The 18,513-nt window shown below is 37.0% G+C and overlaps 4 long non-coding RNA genes across 4 annotated transcripts; all 4 read right to left on the bottom strand.

The window, feature by feature from the left end:
- Positions 1-527: 527 nt before the first annotated feature.
- On the bottom strand, positions 528-1,236 carry LOC139136069 (uncharacterized). Its single transcript, XR_011553090.1, has 3 exons — positions 1,168-1,236; positions 845-950; positions 528-627 (listed from the first exon to the last, which is right to left on the bottom strand). It is a non-coding gene; the product is annotated as an uncharacterized lncRNA (long non-coding RNA).
- A 3,706-nt stretch (positions 1,237-4,942) lies between these two features.
- Positions 4,943-6,623, bottom strand: LOC139136068 (uncharacterized). The gene is made up of 4 exons (XR_011553089.1): positions 6,586-6,623; positions 6,330-6,435; positions 5,850-6,192; positions 4,943-5,000 (listed from the first exon to the last, which is right to left on the bottom strand). It is a non-coding gene; the product is annotated as an uncharacterized lncRNA (long non-coding RNA).
- A 1,123-nt stretch (positions 6,624-7,746) lies between these two features.
- LOC139136067 (uncharacterized) lies at positions 7,747-9,305 on the bottom strand. Its single transcript, XR_011553088.1, has 3 exons — positions 9,240-9,305; positions 8,760-9,103; positions 7,747-7,841 (listed from the first exon to the last, which is right to left on the bottom strand). It is a non-coding gene; the product is annotated as an uncharacterized lncRNA (long non-coding RNA).
- Positions 9,306-11,253: 1,948 nt separating this feature from the next.
- Positions 11,254-11,872, bottom strand: LOC139136066 (uncharacterized). The gene is made up of 3 exons (XR_011553087.1): positions 11,819-11,872; positions 11,563-11,668; positions 11,254-11,426 (listed from the first exon to the last, which is right to left on the bottom strand). It is a non-coding gene; the product is annotated as an uncharacterized lncRNA (long non-coding RNA).
- Between the last annotated feature and the right edge of the window lie 6,641 nt (positions 11,873-18,513).

Raw genomic sequence — 18,513 nt, 5'->3', positions numbered from 1 at the left:
ATGTGTTCAATGCCCAGTGAAAAAAAAACATACAAATATGAGAAATAACAATTTAACTATATAATTTAAAAAAAAGAAATTCCAAAGGAAATTGAAACTATTTCATATAGGGAGAAGCAATTTGAATAATTTTATAAAAAGAAATTCCAAAGGAAAATTGAAACTATTTCAAATAGGGAGAAGCAAACTGAAACTTACCAGGTGATGGAATTTCCAATGCCAAAACTGGTCTTTGGCTCAGATCGATTATCCAACGACGTGCAGGCTGTAGGGACATCCTCTTGATACAATCTTCTAATCCCGTCTGGAAAAAGAGTTAAGATGTGTTCAATGCCCAGTGAAAACAAAACATACAAAATATGAGAAATAACAATTTAACTATATAATTTAAAAAAAAGAAATTCCAAAGGAAAATTGAAACTATTTCAAATAGGGAGAAGCAAATAGAATAATTTTAAAAAAAGAAAATCCAAAGGAAAATTGAAACTATTTCAAATAGGGAGAAGCAAACTGAAACTTACCAGGTGATGGAATTTCCAATGCCGAAACTGGTCTTTGGCTCAGATCGATTATCCAACGACGTGCAGGCTGTGGGGACATCCTCTTGATACAATCTTCTAATCCCATCTGGAAAAAGAGTTAAGATGTGTTCAATGCCCAGTGAAAACAAAACATACAAAATATGAGAAATAACAATTTAACTATATAATTTAAAAAAAAGAAATTCCAAAGGAAAATTGAAACTATTTCAAATAGGGAGAAGCAAATTGAATAATTTAAAAAAAAGAAAATCCAAAAGAAAATTGAAACTATTTCAAATAGGGAGAAGCAAACTGAAACTTACCAGGTGATGGAATTTCCAATGCCGAAACTGGTCTTTGGCTCAGATCGATTATCCAACGACGTGCAGGCTGTAGGGACATCCTCTTGATACAATCTTCTAATCCCATCTGGAAAAAGAGTTAAGATGTGTTCAATGCCCAGTCAAAACAAAACATACAAAATATGAGAAATAACAATTTAACTATATAATTTTAAAAAAAGAAATTCCAAAGGAAAATTGTAACTATTTCAAATAGGGAGAAGCAAATTGAATAATTTTAAAAAAAGAAATTCCAAAGGAAAATTGAAACTATTTCAAATAGGGAGAAGCAAACTGAAACTTACCAGGTGATGGAATTTCCAATGCCAAAACTGGTCTTTGGCTCAGATCGATTATCCAACGACGTGCAGGCTGTAGGGACATCCTCTTGATACAATCTTCTAATCCCGTCTGGAAAAAGAGTTAAGATGTGTTCAATGCCCAGTGAAAACAAAACATACAAAATATGAGAAATAACAATTTAACTATATAACTTAAAAAAAAGAAATTCCAAAGGAAAATTGAAACTATTTCAAATAGGGAGAAGCAAATTGAAACTTACCTGGTGATGAAATTTCCGATGCCCAAACTGGTCTTTGGCTCGGATCGATTATCCAACGACGTGCAGGCTGTAGGGACATCCTCTTGATACAATCTTCTAATCCCATCTGGAAAAAGCGTTAACATGTGTTCAATGCCCAGTGAAAACAAACCATACAAAAATATCAGAATAAGAATTACATAATACAATTTCTGAAAAACAAATTGCAAAGGGAAATTAAAACTATTTCAAATAAGGAGAAGCAAACTGAAACTTACCTGGTGATGAAGCTTCCAATGCCGAAACTGGTCTTTGGCTCGGATCGATTATCCAACGACGTGCAGGCTGTAGGGACATCCTCTTGATACAATCTTCTAATCCCGTCTGGAAAAAGAGTTAAGATGTGTTCAATGGCCAGTGAAATCAAAACATACAAAATATGAGAAATAACAATTTAACCATATAATTTTTGAAAAAGAAATTCCAAAGGAAAATTGAAACTATTTCAAATAGGGAGAAGCAAACTGAAACTTACCTGGTGATGGAACTTCCAATACCGAAACTGGTCTTTGGCTCGGATCGATTATCCAACGAAGTGCAGGCTGTAGGGACATCCTCTTCTTATTCGGTCTGGAAAAAGCGTTAACATGTGTTCAATGCCCAGTGAAAACAAATCATAGAAAATATGGGAAATAAAAATTTAACCATACAATTTTTCAAAGAGAATTCAGCCTGATAAAAGTGTGAATAACACGAGTTACTGACTACAAATGACATGAAATTCCAAAAACATAAATTTCAACAATGTCAATTTTCAGAAAATAGTCATCAAAATCAATTGGCAATGGGTATTCTAATAATCCTGGTCACTGGCATTGTGCGATCGACATTGTGATAGAAATGGATCCCAAACTTTCAGAAATTGTCCCACACTATGCGATATTTATTACACAAGCTGTGATTGGATGATAAACAGTCTTTTGTTCCACACACAAAATATTATCCAATTGCATGGTGGATAACACACTGACTTGAACTACAAAGTTAGCTGATTGGATTACAGTGGCAGACAACAGCATTCTCAATATTGTGGACAGTGTACGTCATTTGTGACAGTTTCATTAAAGTAGACCGAATTTTCCAAATAACTGATGAACACAAGGCCAATGTGAACTTGTAGCGGAGGTTTTTAGTTTTTGCAAGACATCAGGTCAATGGCAGTATTTGAAGTCTTGACAGTGAAACTTGCCAAGGAGTTTGTGTTAGTGACTCGGAATAGTGGACGACTGCAAAGTAGGATAGGTGGTGATACAGTTAACCATACAATGTTTCCCTAATCAATTTAATGCATTTTGTTGTCAGGCCAGAAAAAGACACACACACAAAGGACCTGGGATCAGATTTCGCACATTCCTTTTGGATATTTTGTCTAACACATGTCCGTGACTGATGTTAGACAAATATCCCAAACTCGTGTGAGAAATCTGCTCCCATGGCATGCATGTGGGGAGGGGGATGAAATTCTCTTAATTGACAAACTACAAAAACCAACCTTCTCATCAAACTTCAAAGGCTGTACGGCAAGTTGGGCTTGGAGATTGGTTTTCCACCGGTGTTTGTCCTATGTTGATCTTCGGCAACCACTGGCATTGGCAAGCTGTAATTCAAGACATGCATTTGACACAGTAAAAACACAATGTGAAAACAATTATTACCCATCACCTGATATCGTTGGATGCAACTGGAGGGCTTTGAACTTGGTGTGGTCTTCTTCCGGTGTACATTAGCTAGCTGGAACAAAGGACATGCAATTGACACATTCAATCAGAGACAACATAAATAGATACCACCTGTGCAAGACTTCTATGACATCCTTCTGTATACTTAGCAAATCTGAAAAACAGTAATCATCAGGCATTTACTGGTAATACATGATATGAATTTGGAAAACAAATTAAAACTCCAAAAATATTCCTTTTAAAAAGGGAATGGAAAGACTTTGAATTACGAGAAACAAACCACAACACTCACCTTCAGATGAACTTCTCATGCCCAAACTGGTCTGTGGCTTGGATCGATTATCCAACGACGTGCCGGCTGTATGACATTCCTCTTCACAAACTCTTCTAATCTGGTCTGGAAAAAGCATTAACATGTGTTTAATGCAAAGTGAAAAAAAATCACACAAAGAATGGAAAATCAAAATTAAACAATTGAATTTTTGAAAAGGAAATTTCAAGGGGTAATTAAAACTATTTCAAATAGGAGAAGCAAACTGAAACTTACCTGGTGATGAAGCTTCCAATGCCCAAACTGGTCTTTGGCTCGGATCGATTATCCAACGACGTGCAGGCTGTAGGGACATCCTCTTGATACAATCTTCTAATCCCGCCTGAAAAAAGAGTAAAGATGTTCTCAATGCCCAGTCAAAACAAAACATACAAAATATGAGAAATAACAATTTAACTATATAATTTAAAAAAAGAAATTCCAAAGGAAAATTGAAACTATTTCAAATAGGGAGAAGCAAATTGAATAATTTTAAAAAAAGAAATTCCAAAGGAAATTAAAACTATTTCAAATAAGGAGAAGCAAACTGAAACTTACCTGGTGATGAAGCTTCCAATGCCCAAACTGGTCTTTGGCTCGGATCGATTATCCAACGACGTGCAGGCTGTAGGGACATCCTCTTGATACAATCTTCTAATCCCGTCTGGAAAAAGAGTTTAGATGTGTTCAATGCCCAGTCAAAACAAAACATACAAAATATGAGAAATAACAATTTAACTATATAATTTAAAAAAAAGAAATTCCAAAGGAAAATTGAAACTATTTCAAATAGGGAGAAGCAAATTCAATAATTTTACAAAAAGAAATTCCAAAGGAAAATTGAAACTATTCAAATAGGGAGAAGAAAATTGAAACTTACCTGGTGATGAAGCTTCCAATGCCCAAACTGGTCTTTGGCTCGGATCGATTATCCAACGACGTGCAGGCTGTAGGGACATCCTCTTGATACAATCTTCTAATCCCGTCTGGAAAAAGAGTTAAGATGTGTTCAATGCCCAGTCAAAACAAAACATACAAAATATGATAAATAACAATTTAACTATATAATTTAAAAAAAAGAAATTCCAAAGGAAAATTGAAACTATTTCAAATAGGGAGAAGCAAATTCAATAATTTTACAAAAAGAAATTCCAAAGGAAAATTGAAACTATTTCAAATAGGGAGAAGCAAATTTAAACTTACCTGGTGATGAAGCTTCCAATGCCCAAACTGGTCTTTGGCCCGGATCGATTATCCAACGACGTGCAGGCTGTAGGGACATCCTCTTGATACAATCTTCTAATCCCGTCTGGAAAAAGAGTTAAGATGTGTTCAATGCAAGTGAAAACAAAACATGCAAAATATGAGAAATAACAATTTAACCATATAATTTTGAAAAAAATTCAAAGGAAAATTGAAACTATTTCAATTAGGGAGGAGCAAACTGAAACTACCTGGTGATGAAACTTCCAATACCGAAACTGGTCTTTGGCTCGGATCGATTATCCAACGAAGTGCAGGCTGTAGGACATCCTCTTCTTATTTGGTCTGAAAAAAGCGTTAACATGTATTCAATGCCCAGTGAAAAGAAATCATACAAATATGGAGAAAAAAAATTTAACCATTCAATTTTCCAAGAGAATTCAGCCTGATAAAAGTGTGAATATCACAAATTACTCACTACCAATGACATGAATTCGAAAAAACATAAATGTCAACAATATCAAATTTCAGAAAATAATCATCAAAATCAATTGGCAATGAGTATTCTAATATTCCTGGGCACTGGCATTGTGCAGCATTGTGATATTGTGATAAAATTTGATCTCACACCTTTAAAATATTATCCAATTGCATGGTGGGTAACACACTGACTGGAACTACAAAGTTAGCTGATTGGATTACAGTGGCAGACAACAGCATTCTCAAGATTGTGGACAGTGTACGTCATTTGTGACAGTTTCATTAAAGTAGACCGAATTGTCCAAATAACTGATGAACACAAGGCCAATGGGAACTTGTAGCGGAGGTTTTTAGTTTTTGCAAGACATCAGGTCAATGGCAGTATTTGAAGTATTGACAGTGAAACTTGCCAAGGAGTTTGTGTTAGTGACTCGGAATAGTGGACGACTGCAAAGTAGGATAGGTGGTGATACAGTTAACCATTCAATGTTTCCATAATCAATTTAATGCATTTTGTTGTCATGCCAGAAAAAGACACACACACAAAGGACCTGGGATCAGATTTCGCACATTCCTTTTGGATATTTTGTCTAACACATGTCCGTGACTGATGTTAGACAAAATATCCCAAACTCGTGTGAGAAATCTGCTCCCATGGCATGCATGTGGGGAGGGGGATGAAATTCTCTTAATTGACAAACTACAAAAACCAACCTTCTCATCAAACTTCAAAGGCTGTACGGCAAGTTGGGCTTGGAGATTGGTTTCCACCGGTGTTTGTCCTATGTGTTGATCTTCGGCAACCACTGGCATTGGCAAGCTGTAATTCAAGACATGCATTTGACACAGTAAAAACACAATGTGAAAACAATTATTACCCCATCACCTGATATCGTTGGATGCAACTGGAGGGCTTTGAACTTGGTGTGGTCTTCTTCCGGTGTACATTAGCTAGCTGGAACAAAGGACATGCAATTGACACATTCAATCAGAGACAACATAAATAGATACCACCTGTGCAAGACTTCTATGACATCCTTCTGTATACTTAGCAAATCTGAAAAACAGTAATCATCAGGCATTTACTGGTAATACATGATATGAATTTGGAAAACAAATTAAAACTCCAAAAATATTCCTTTTAAAAAGGGAATGGAAAGACTTTGAAATTACGAGAAACAAACCACAACTCACCTTCAGATGAAACTTCTCATGCCCAAACTGGTCTGTGGCTTGGATCGATTATCCAACGACGTGCCGGCTGTATGACATTCCTCTTCACAAACTCTTCTAATCTGGTCTGGAAAAAGCATTAACATGTGTTTAATGCAAAGTGAAAAAAAATCACACAAAGAATGGAAAATCAAAATTAAACAATTGAATTTTTGAAAAGGAAATTTCAAGGGGTAATTAAAACTATTTCAAATAGGAGAAGCCAATTGAAACTTACCTGGTGATGAAGCTTCCAATGCCCAAACTGGTCTTTGGCTCGGATCGATTATCCAACGATGTGCAGGCTGTAGGGACATCCTCTTGATACAATCTTCTAATCCCGTCTGGAAAAAGAGTTAAGATGTGTTCAATGCCCAGTCAAAACAAAACATACAAAATATGATAAATAATAATTTAACTATATGATTTAAAAAAAAGAAATTCCAAAGGAAAATTGAAACTATTTCAAATAGGGAGAAGCAAATTCAATAATTTTACAAAAAGAAATTCCAAAGGAAAATTGAAACTATTTCAAATAGGGAGAAGCAAATTTAAACTTACCTGGTGATGAAGCTTCCAATGCCCAAACTGGTCTTTGGCCCGGATCGATTATCCAACGACGTGCAGGCTGTAGGGACATCCTCTTGATACAATCTTCTAATCCCGTCTGGAAAAAGAGTTAAGATGTGTTCAATGGCCAGTGAAAACAAAACATACAAAATATGAGAAATAACAATTTAACCATATAATTTTTGAAAAAGAAATTCCAAAGGAAAATTGAAACTATTTCAAATAGGGAGAAGCAAACTGAAACTTACCTGGTGATGGAACTTCCAATACCGAAACTGGTCTTTGGCTCGGATCGATTATCCAACGACGTGCAGGCTGTAGGGACATCCTCTTGATACAATCTTCTAATCCCGTCTGGAAAAAGAGTTAAGATGTGTTCAATGCCCAGTCAAAACAAAACATACAAAATATGATAAATAACAATTTAACTATATAATTTAAAAAAAAGAAATTCCAAAGGAAAATTGAAACTATTTCAAATAGGGAGAAGCAAATTGAATAATTTTAAAAAAAACAAATTCCAAAGGAAAATTAAAAGTATTTCAAATAAGGAGAAGCAAACTGAAACTTACCTGGTGATGAAGCTTCCAATGCCCAAACTGGTCTTTGGCTCGGATCAAATATCCAACGACGTGCAGGCTGTAGGGACATCCTCTTGAGACAATCTTCTAATCCCGTCTGGAAAAAGAGTTAAGATGTGTTCAATGGCCAATGAAAACAAAACATACAATATATGAGAAATAACAATTTAACCATATAATTTTTGAAAAAGAAATTCCAAAGGAAAATTGAAACTATTTCAAATAGGGAGAAGCAAACTGAAACTTACCTGGTGATGGAACTTCCAATACCGAAACTGGTCTTTGGCTCGGATCGATTATCCAACGAAGTGCAGGCTGTAGGGACATCCTCTTCTTATTCGGTCTGGAAAAAGCGTTAACATGTGTTCAATGCCCAGTGAAAACAAATCATAGAAAATATGGGAAATAAAAATTTAACCATACAATTTTTCAAAGAGAATTCAGCCTGATAAAAGTGTGAATAACACGAGTTACTGACTACAAATGACATGAAATTCCAAAAACATAAATTTCAACAATGTCAATTTTCAGAAAATAATCATCAAAATCAATTGGCAATGGGTATTCTAATAATCCTGGTCACTGGCATTGTGCGATCGACATTGTGATAGAAATGGATCCCAAACTTTCAGAAATTGTCCCACACTATGCGATATTACACAAGCTGTGATTGGATGATAAACAGTCTTTTGTTCCACACGCAAAATATTATCCAATTGCATGGTGGGTAACACACTGACTGGAACTACAAAGTTAGCTGATTGGATTACAGTGGCAGACAACAGCATTCTCAAGATTGTGGACAGTGTACGTCATTTGTGACAGTTTCATTAAAGTACACCGAATTTTCCAAATAACTGATGAACACAAGGCCAATGGGAACTTGTAGCGGAGGTTTTTATTTTTTGCAAGACATCAGGTCAATGGCAGTATTTGAAGTATTGACAGTGAAACTTGCCAGGGAGTTTGTGTTAGTGACTCGGAACAGTGGACGACCGCAAAGTAGGATAGGTGGTGATACAGTTAACCATTCAATGTTTCCATAATCAATTTAATGCATTTGTTGTCATGCCAGAAAAAGACACACACACAAAGGACCTGGGATCAGATTTCGCACATTCCTTTTGGATATTTTGTCTAACACATGTCCGTGACTGATGTTAGAAAAAATATCCCAAACTCGTGTGAGAAATCTGCTCCCATGGCATGCATGTGGGGAGGGGGATGAAATTCTGTTAATTGACAAACTACAAAAACCAACCTTCTCATCAAACTTCAAAGGCTGTACGGCAAGTTGGGCTTGGAGATTGGTTTTCCACCGGTGTTTGTCCTATGTGTTGATCTTCGGCAACCACTGGCATTGGCAAGCTGTAATTCAAGACATGCATTTGACACAGTAAAAACACAATGTGAAAACAATTATTACCCCATCACCTGATATCGTTGGATGCAACTGGAGGGCTTTGAACTTGGTGTGGTCTTCTTCCGGTGTACATTAGCTAGCTGGAACAAAGGACATGCAATTGACACATTCAATCAGAGACAACATAAATAGATACCACCTGTGCAAGACTTCTATGACATCCTTCTGTATACTTAGCAAATCTGAAAAACAGTAATCATCAGGCATTTACTGGTAATACATGATATGAATTTGGAAAACAAATTAAAACTCCAAAAATATTCCTTTTAAAAAGGAATGGAAAGACTTTGAAATTACGAGAAACAAACCACAACTCACCTTCAGATGAAACTTCTCATGCCCAAACTGGTCTGTGGCTTGGATCGATTATCCAACGACGTGCCGCTGTATGACATTCCTCTTCACAAACTCTTCTAATCTGGTCTGGAAAAAGCATTAACATGTGTTGAATGCAAAGTGAAAAAAAATCACACAAAGAATGGAAAATCAAAATTAAACAATTGAATTTTTGAAAAGGAAATTTCAAGGGGTAATTAAAACTATTTCAAATAGGAGAAGCAAATTGAAACTTACCTGGTGATGAAGCTTCAAATGCCCAAACTGGTCTTTGGCTCGGATAGATTATCCAACGACGTGCAGGCTGTAGGGACATCCTCTTGATACAATCTTCTAATCCCGTCTGGAAAAAGAGTTTAGATGTGTTCAATGCCCAGTCAAAACAAAACATACAAATATGAGAAATAACAATTTAACTATATAATTTTAAAAAAAGAAATTCCAAAGGAAAATTGAAACTATTTCAAATAGGGAGAAGCAAATTGAATAATTTTAAAAAAAGAAATTCCAAAGGAAAATTGAAACTATTCAACTAGGGAGAAGCAAATTGAAACTTACCTGGTGATGAAGCTTCCAATGCCCAACCTGGTCTTTGGCTCGGATCGATTATCCAACGACGTGCAGGCTGTAGGGACATCCTCTTGATACAATCTTCTAATCCCGTCTGGAAAAAGAGTTAAGATGTGTTCAATTGCCAGTGAAAACAAAACATGCAAAATATAAGAAATAACAATTTAACCATATAATTTTTGAAAAAGAAATTCCAAAGGAAAATTGAAACTATTTCAAATAGGGAGAAGCAAACTGAAACTTACCTGGTGATGGAACTTCCAATACCGAAACTGGTCTTTGGCTCGGATCGATTATCCAACGAAGTGCAGGCTGTAGGGACATCCTCTTCTTATTCGGTCTGGAAAAAGCGTTAACATGTGTTCAATGCCCAGTGAAAACAAATCATAGAAAATATGGGAAATAAAAATTTAACCATACAATTTTTCAAAGAGAATTCAGCCTGATAAAAGTGTGAATAACACGAGTTACTGACTACAAATGACATGAAATTCCAAAAACATAAATTTCAACAATGTCAATTTTCAGGAAATAATCATCAAAATCAATTGGCAATGGTATTCTAATAATCCTGGTCACTGGCATTGTGCGATCGACATTGTGATAGAAATGGATCCCAAACTTTCAGAAATTGTCCCACACTATGCGATATTACACAAGCTGTGATTGGATGATAAAAGTCTTTTGTTCCACACGCAAAATATTATCCAATTGCATGGTGGGTAACACACTGACTGGAACAACAAAGTTAGCTGATTGGATTACAGTGGCAGACAACAGCATTCTCAAGATTGTGGACAGTGTACGTCATTTGTGACAGTTTCATTAAAGTAGACCGAATTGTCCAAATAACTGATGAACACAAGGCCAATGGGAACTTGTAGCGGAGGTTTTTAGTTTTTGCAAGACATCAGGTCAATGGCAGTATTTGAAGTATTGACAGTGAAACTTGCCAGGGAGTTTGTGTAAGTGACTCGGAATAGTGGACGACTGCAAAGTAGGATAGGTGGTGATACAGTTAACCATTCAATGTTTCCATAATCAATTTAATGCATTTTGCTGTCATGCCAGAAAAAGACACACACACAAAGGACCTGGGATCAGATTTCGCACATTCCTTTTGGATATTTTGTCTAACACATGTCCGTGACTGATGTTAGACAAAATATCCCAAACTCGTGTGAGAAATCTGCTCCCATGGCATGCATGTGGGGAGGGGGATGAATTCTCTTAATTGACAAACTACAAAAACCAACCTTCTCATCAAACTTCAAAGGCTGTACGGCAAGTTGGGCTTGGAGATTGGTTTTCCACCGGTGTTTGTCCTATGTGTTGATCTTCGGCAACCACTGGCATTGGCAAGCTGTAATTCAAGACATGCATTTGACACAGTAAAAACACAATGTGAAAACAATTATTACCCATCACCTGATATCGTTGGATGCAACTGGAGGGCTTTGAACTTGGTGTGGTCTTCTTCCGGTGTACATTAGCTAGCTGGAACAAAGGACATGCAATTGACACATTCAATCAGAGACAACATAAATAGATACCACCTGTGCAAGACTTCTATGACATCCTTCTGTATACTTAGCAAATCTGAAAAACAGTAATCATCAGGCATTTACTGGTAATACATGATATGAATTTGGAAAACAAATTAAAACTCCAAAATATTCCTTTTAAAAAGGGAATGGAAAGACTTTGAAATTACGAGAAACAAACCACAACTCACCTTCAGATGAAACTTCTCATGCCCAAACTGGTCTGTGGCTTGGATCGATTATCCAACGACGTGCCGGCTGTATGACATTCCTCTTCACAAACTCTTCTAATCTGGTCTGGAAAAAGCATTAACATGTGTTTAATGCAAAGTGAAAAAAAATCACACAAAGAATGGAAAATCAAAATTAAACAATTGAATTTTTAAAAAGGAAATTTCAAGGGGTAATTAAAACTATTTCAAATAGGAGAAGCAAATTGAAACTTACCTGGTGATGAAGCTTCCAATGCCCAAACTGGTCTTTGGCTCGGATAGATTATCCAACGACGTGCAGGCTGTAGGGACATCCTCTTGATACAATCTTCTAATCCCGTCTGGAAAAAGAGTTTAGATGTGTTCAATGCCCAGTCAAAACAAAACATACAAAATATGAGAAATAACAATTTAACTATATAATTTAAAAAAAAGAAATTCCAAAGGAAAATTGAAACTATTTCAAATAGGGAGAAGCAAATTCAATAATTTTACAAAAAGAAATTCCAAAGGAAAATTGAAACTATTCAAATAGGGAGAAGCAAATTGAAACTTACCTGGTGATGAAGCTTCCAATGCCCAAACTGGTCTTTGGCTCGGATCGATTATCCAACGACGTGCAGGCTGTAGGACATCCTCTTGATACAATCTTCTAATCCGTCTGGAAAAAGAGTTAAGATGTGTTCGATTGCCAGTGAAAACAAAAACATGCAAAATATGAGAAATAACAATTTAACCATATAATTTTTGAAAAAGAAATTCCAAAGGAAAATTGACTAACTATTTCAAATAGGGAGAAGCAAACTGAAACTTACCTGGTGATGGAACTTCCAATACCGAAACTGGTCTTTGGCTCGGATCGATTATCCAACGAAGTGCAGGCTGTAGGGACATCCTCTTCTTATTCGGTCTGGAAAAAGCGTTAACATGAGTTCAATGCCCAGTGAAAACAAATCATAGAAAATATGGGAAATAAAAATTTAACCATACAATTTTTCAAAGAGAATTCAGCCTGATAAAAGTGTGAATAACACGAGTTACTGACTACAAATGACATGAAATTCCAAAAACATAAATTTCAACAATGTCAATTTTCAGAAAATAATCATCAAAATCAATTGGCAATGGGTATTCTAATAATCCTGGTCACTGGCATTGTGCGATCGACATTGTGATAGAAATGGATCCCAAACTTTCAGAAATTGTCCCACACTATGCGATATTACACAAGCTGTGATTGGATGATAAACAGTCTTTTGTTCCACACGCAAAATATTATCCAATTGCATGGTGGGTAACACACTGACTGGAACAACAAAGTTAGCTGATTGGATTACAGTGGCAGACAACAGCATTCTCAAGATTGTGTGGACAGTGTACGTCATTTGTGACAGTTTCATTAAAGTAGACCGAATTGTCCAAATAACTGATGAACACAAGGCCAATGGGAACTTGTAGCGGAGGTTTTTAGTTTTTGCAAGACATCAGGTCAATGGCAGTATTTGAAGTATTGACAGTGAAACTTGCCAGGGAGTTTGTGTAAGTGACTCGGAATAGTGGACGACTGCAAAGTAGGATAGGTGGTGATACAGTTAACCATTCAATGTTTCCATAATCAATTTAATGCATTTTGCTGTCATGCCAGAAAAAGACACACACACAAAGGACCTGGGATCAGATTTCGCACATTCCTTTTGGATATTTTGTCTAACACATGTCCGTGACTGATGTTAGACAAAATATCCCAAACTCGTGTGAGAAATCTGCTCCCATGGCATGCATGTGGGGAGGGGGATGAAATTCTCTTAATTGACAAACTACAAAAACCAACCTTCTCATCAAACTTCAAGGCTGTACGGCAAGTTGGGCTTGGAGATTGGTTTTCCACCGGTGTTTGTCCTATGTGTTGATCTTCGGCAACCACTGGCATTGGCAAGCTGTAATTCAAGACATGCATTTGACACAGTAAAACACAATGTGAAAACAATTATTACCCCATCACCTGATATCGTTGGATGCAACTGGAGGGCTTTGAACTTGGTGTGGTCTTCTTCCGGTGTACATTAGCTAGCTGGAACAAAGGACATGCAATTGACACATTCAATCAGAGACAACATAAATAGATACCACCTGTGCAAGACTTCTATGACATCCTTCTGTATACTTAGCAAATCTGAAAAACAGTAATCATCAGGCATTTACTGGTAATACATGATATGAATTTGGAAAACAAATTAAAACTCCAAAAATATTCCTTTTAAAAAGGGAATGGAAAGACTTTGAAATTACGAGAAACAAACCACAACTCACCTTCAGATGACACTTCTCATGCCCAAACTGGTCTGTGGCTTGATCGATTATCAACGACGTGCGCGTTGCCTCTTCACAAACTCTTCTAATCTGGTCTGGAAAAAGCATTAACAGGTGTTTAATGCAAAGTGAAAAAAAATCACACAAAGATGGAAAATAAAATTTAAACAATTGAATTTTGAAAAGGAATTCAAGTGTACGTGCAGAGGAAAACGAACAAAAGGGTGAACTCAGCAAATAACGTTTAAACAGAATTATTACAAAAATAAAACTAATTGCTAAGTCAGGGATAGAGTACAAGCTTTAAAAGTGTACAGACTACTTATCTCAGCTGGGACGGCAAAGCTCCAGTCTCAGAGTTGTAACAGTCAGTCGATGAATGAACAGTCCTTTGGCTTGCAGGCTTGAAGCTGCACAAAGTCCACAGTATAAATCCAGCGTTGACAGTGAAGGTCTTGAAAAGTCTTGAGAATGACTACTGCTGGAGTTTAGTAACACACAAGAGACACGATCCCAAAGTCTGACTGGAAGCTGTGCACGTCCCTTTTATAAAGGCATATAAGAACAATCTAGAACTTTTATTGACATGCTAATTACTGTTCTAAAATTATCTCCCTTACACAACTAATCAACTTTCCAGAACATTCCAAACATGACTAATTGAATTCAAGGTTGTGAGGTCATCAAGGGCAGTGACCTTGGGAATGTTCTAGACTAATTGAACTCAGGTCATGATGAGTGTGGGGGAAATGACCTACATAACACACCCCCTCTTCAAAAAAAGAAAATTTTTCAAAGAAAAATCTTTCTTTTACAAATGTAATCTTGAAAAGGATTTAAGTACTCAAATTTTGTTTTACTCTAAAGTAAAATTTCTTGAAAGTGAACAACAATAAAATTTCTTGAAAGTGAACAACAATAATTTCTAAATACGAGAGAGACAGTCTGCAATTAAATTGTCTCTGCCTTTGATATGTCTAATGTCAAGATTAAACTCCTGTAACATTAAACTCCATCTTAGCAATCTCTGATTTTTGCCTTAAATTTCTGCAGAAAAACAGAGGGTTGTGATCAATATAAACCACTATTGGCTGATTGAAGAAGTAACATAAACTTCAAAATGCTGTAAAGCTAATATCAAAGATAAACACTCTTTTTCAATTGTAGAGTAGTTTCTCTGGGATTTGTTAAATTTGCGTGAAAAATAGCAAACAGGATGATCTATACCATGACTATCCTCTTGCAATAAAACAGCACCAGCAGCCGTATCACTAGCATCTACAGCTAATTTGAATGGCAAAGTGAAATCTGGTGCAGACAACACTGGGGCACTTTGCAGTATGGCTTTAAGTGTATCAAATGCCTGTTGGCATTGCTCTGACCAAACAAACTTTACTTTCTTTTTAAGTAAGTTAGTCAAAGGCTCAGTAATTGTGGAGAAATTTGGACAGAATTTTCTGTAGTAACCAGCCATACCGAGAAAGCGCATCAGTTGTCGTTTGCAGTTTGGTATGGGAAAACTTGAAATGGCACTGATTTTGGCATCAACAGGTTTTACCTCACCCTGTCCTACAGTATGTCCGAGGTAAGTTACCCTTGCCCAACCAAACTCAGATTTGGCAAGGTTGACAGTCAACATTGCTTTGCTCAGTCTCTCAAAGAACTTCCGCATGAGCTTGATGTGTTCCTCCCAGGTGTCACTATACAGGACGACGTCGTCAACGTAGGCTGCACACCCGTCTAGCCCGGATATGACGTCGTTGATCATCCGTTGGAACGTTGCCGGAGAGTTCTTCATTCCGAATGGCATCACCTTGTACTGGAACAATCCGTCTGGTGTAACAAAGGCGGATATTTCACGAGCACGATCCGTCAGAGGGACTTGCCAAAATCCCTTCAGTAGGTCAAATTTGTCACATACTTGGCTTTTCCCACTCGGTCGATGCAGTCATCAATCCTCGGGATTGGAAAGTGTCTGTCTTTGTTAAAGTGTTGACCTTCCTAAAGTCCGTGCACATACGATAACTGTGGTCTGATTTGGGAACAAGTATGCACGGCGAACTCCAGTTACTTTTACTGGGTTCAATAAAGTCATTGTCCAGCAGGTATTTGACTTCTTCCTGGAGATATTTTCGCTTTTGTTGGATTCAGTCTGTATGGATGTTGTTTTACAGGCTTACTGTCCCCAACATCAACGTCGTGATAGATGACGTTTGTCCTCGTTGGAACATCTTGAAACAGGTGTTTATATTCGTGGAGCAGTTCTTTCACCTGTTGTTGTTGTTCTGGCTGGAGGTGTGCCAACTTTGTAGACTCCAGCTTCTCCAGGATTTCTGAGTTCTGAAGCTTGACCGAGCCCAGCTTTGAGTTTAGAGTATTTTCACTCAAGTCAGTTTCAGTATCACTATCTTCATAATGGTTTGAACTGACTGCACTGACAGGCTGAGTTATAGTAGGATTATCCCTATCCAAATATGGCTTAAGCATATTTATGTGACATAGCTGTTTTTGTTTTCGCCTGTCAGGTGTTATTATGATGTAATTTAAATCACTCAATTTCTTATCAATTAGGTATGGCCCAAAGTAACGAGCATGGAGTGGTTTGCCAGGAATTGGAAGTAGAACAAGAACTTTTTGACCTGGTTCAAACTTCCGTTTTGAGGTGCTTTTATCATATTTGGTTTTCATTGACTGCTGAGATGACTCAAGATTTTCTCTGGCTAATTCACATGCTTTAGAGAGTTTTGTACGAAAATCTGAGCACATATTGCAAAATATTCAGACAATCATCATCGTCTGATAGGAATTTCTCTTTAACGAGCTTAAGTGGGCCACGGACTGTATGTCCAAATACAAGCTCAAATGGGCTAAAACCAAGAGACTCTTGAATTGACTCTCTAACAGCAAAGAGCAAAAAATGAATTCCTTCATCCCACTGCTTCTCTGTGTCAAAACAGTAGGTCCTAATCATGTTTTTCAAAGTTTGATGAAATCGCTCAAGAGCACCCTGACTTTCTGGATGATAGGCGGATGACCTATACTGTTTAATGCCTAGCTGATCCATTACTTGTTGAAAAATTCCAGACATAAAGTTGGAGCCTTGATCGGACTGGACACATTTAGGGAGGCCAAATAAAGTGAAAAATTTGACTAAAGCTTTCACTATAGTCTTTGTCTTTATATTTCTCAGTGGTATGGCTTCTGGGAACCGAGTTGATGTACACATTATTGTCAGTACATGTACTCATTTCCTGATCTTGTTTTTGGTAGGGGCCCAACACAGTCTATTAGTATCCTACTAAATGGTTCTTGAAATGCAGGAATTGGCTGTAAAGGGGCCTTTGGAATGGTCTGATTTGGCTTTCCTACCATTTGACATGTGTGACAAGTTTTACAGAAATGTGCTACATCCTGCCTGAGATTAGGCCAATAAAAGTGACTGAGAATTTTATGATAAGTTTTCCTGACTCCTAAGTGACCAGCCCAGGGGGTTTCATGGGCCAGGCGCAATATTTCAGCATGGTAGGGCTTTGGAACCACAATTTGATGTTTATAGCCCAATCGTCATCAACCAAAACATCTGGAGGTCTCCATTTACGCATGAGAATACCAGATTTTGTATAATAGGAAACAGAGCTATCTGAAGTTTTATCTTCATCATCTACCCTGTCAAACAAAGACAAAATATCTGGGTCTTTGTGTTGTTCTGCAATGAGATTTGATCTAGAAAATGTCTGACTTTGGTCAGCAGAAGTTTTACTGGAAGTTTCAAATCCACGAGGGATAACGGAATGATCCGTGTCAAACACCTGACTGAGAAAGGTGTCATTTAAGTCAACATCTGTGACATTATTTTTGAGAGTATTTTGATTCTCGGAAGTTTTCTTTGACATGGCTCGAGTAATGCACATGAAGGAAATAAATCGGGTATCTCTTGTTCAATTGGCTCTGGATCCTGATCTAAACTAGGATTATCAGTCACAAGTGGATTAGTAATGACCTTGTCCCCAGCAAGGTCGTTTCCAAGAAGAAGGTGAATCCCTTCAAAAGGCAAAAAAGGCCTAATACCTAAAGTCACAGGTCCAAAAACCAAGTCCGAAGACAAATAGACATTATGGAGAGGAATAGGAATGTAGTCATTTCAATCTACTCCCTTAATAAGAACTTTAGAACCTGAAAATGACCTTTCAGAAAATGGCAAGGTATCTGCCAACAAAAGAGACTGGCACACCCCGGTATCTCATAACATTTTGACAGGGGTAGCAGAAGACAAATAACTTGAAAGTGATATAAAACCATCGTGAATAAATAGTTCGAAAATACCCATAATGCTATCCTGAGAAGAATTGACCTTGACCTCATTAATTGGGGATAAGAGGGATTTAACCTCAGAAAATGTGTTGCACACATTATTAGACTCTAATTGAGTTGATGAAGAAATAAAGCCGGTTGGCTTAGATCCACTTTGACCACTTTGACCTTCACGTTTTCTTTTCAATTTGAAACACTCTGACATTAAATGGCCGTCTTTCTTACAATAATTACAAGAAAGTGTACCGAACTGTTTGTCAGAAGGAGATTGAGACTTGGGATCTGATGATGTGTGAGTGTTACTTGAAT

The sequence above is a fragment of the Ptychodera flava genome, chromosome 7 (assembly GCF_041260155.1).
Source record: "Ptychodera flava strain L36383 chromosome 7, AS_Pfla_20210202, whole genome shotgun sequence".
Lineage (NCBI taxonomy): Eukaryota > Metazoa > Hemichordata > Enteropneusta > Ptychoderidae > Ptychodera > Ptychodera flava.
The sequence above is the reverse complement of the archived record's forward strand: the minus strand, read 5'-3'. Positions and strand labels throughout refer to the sequence as shown.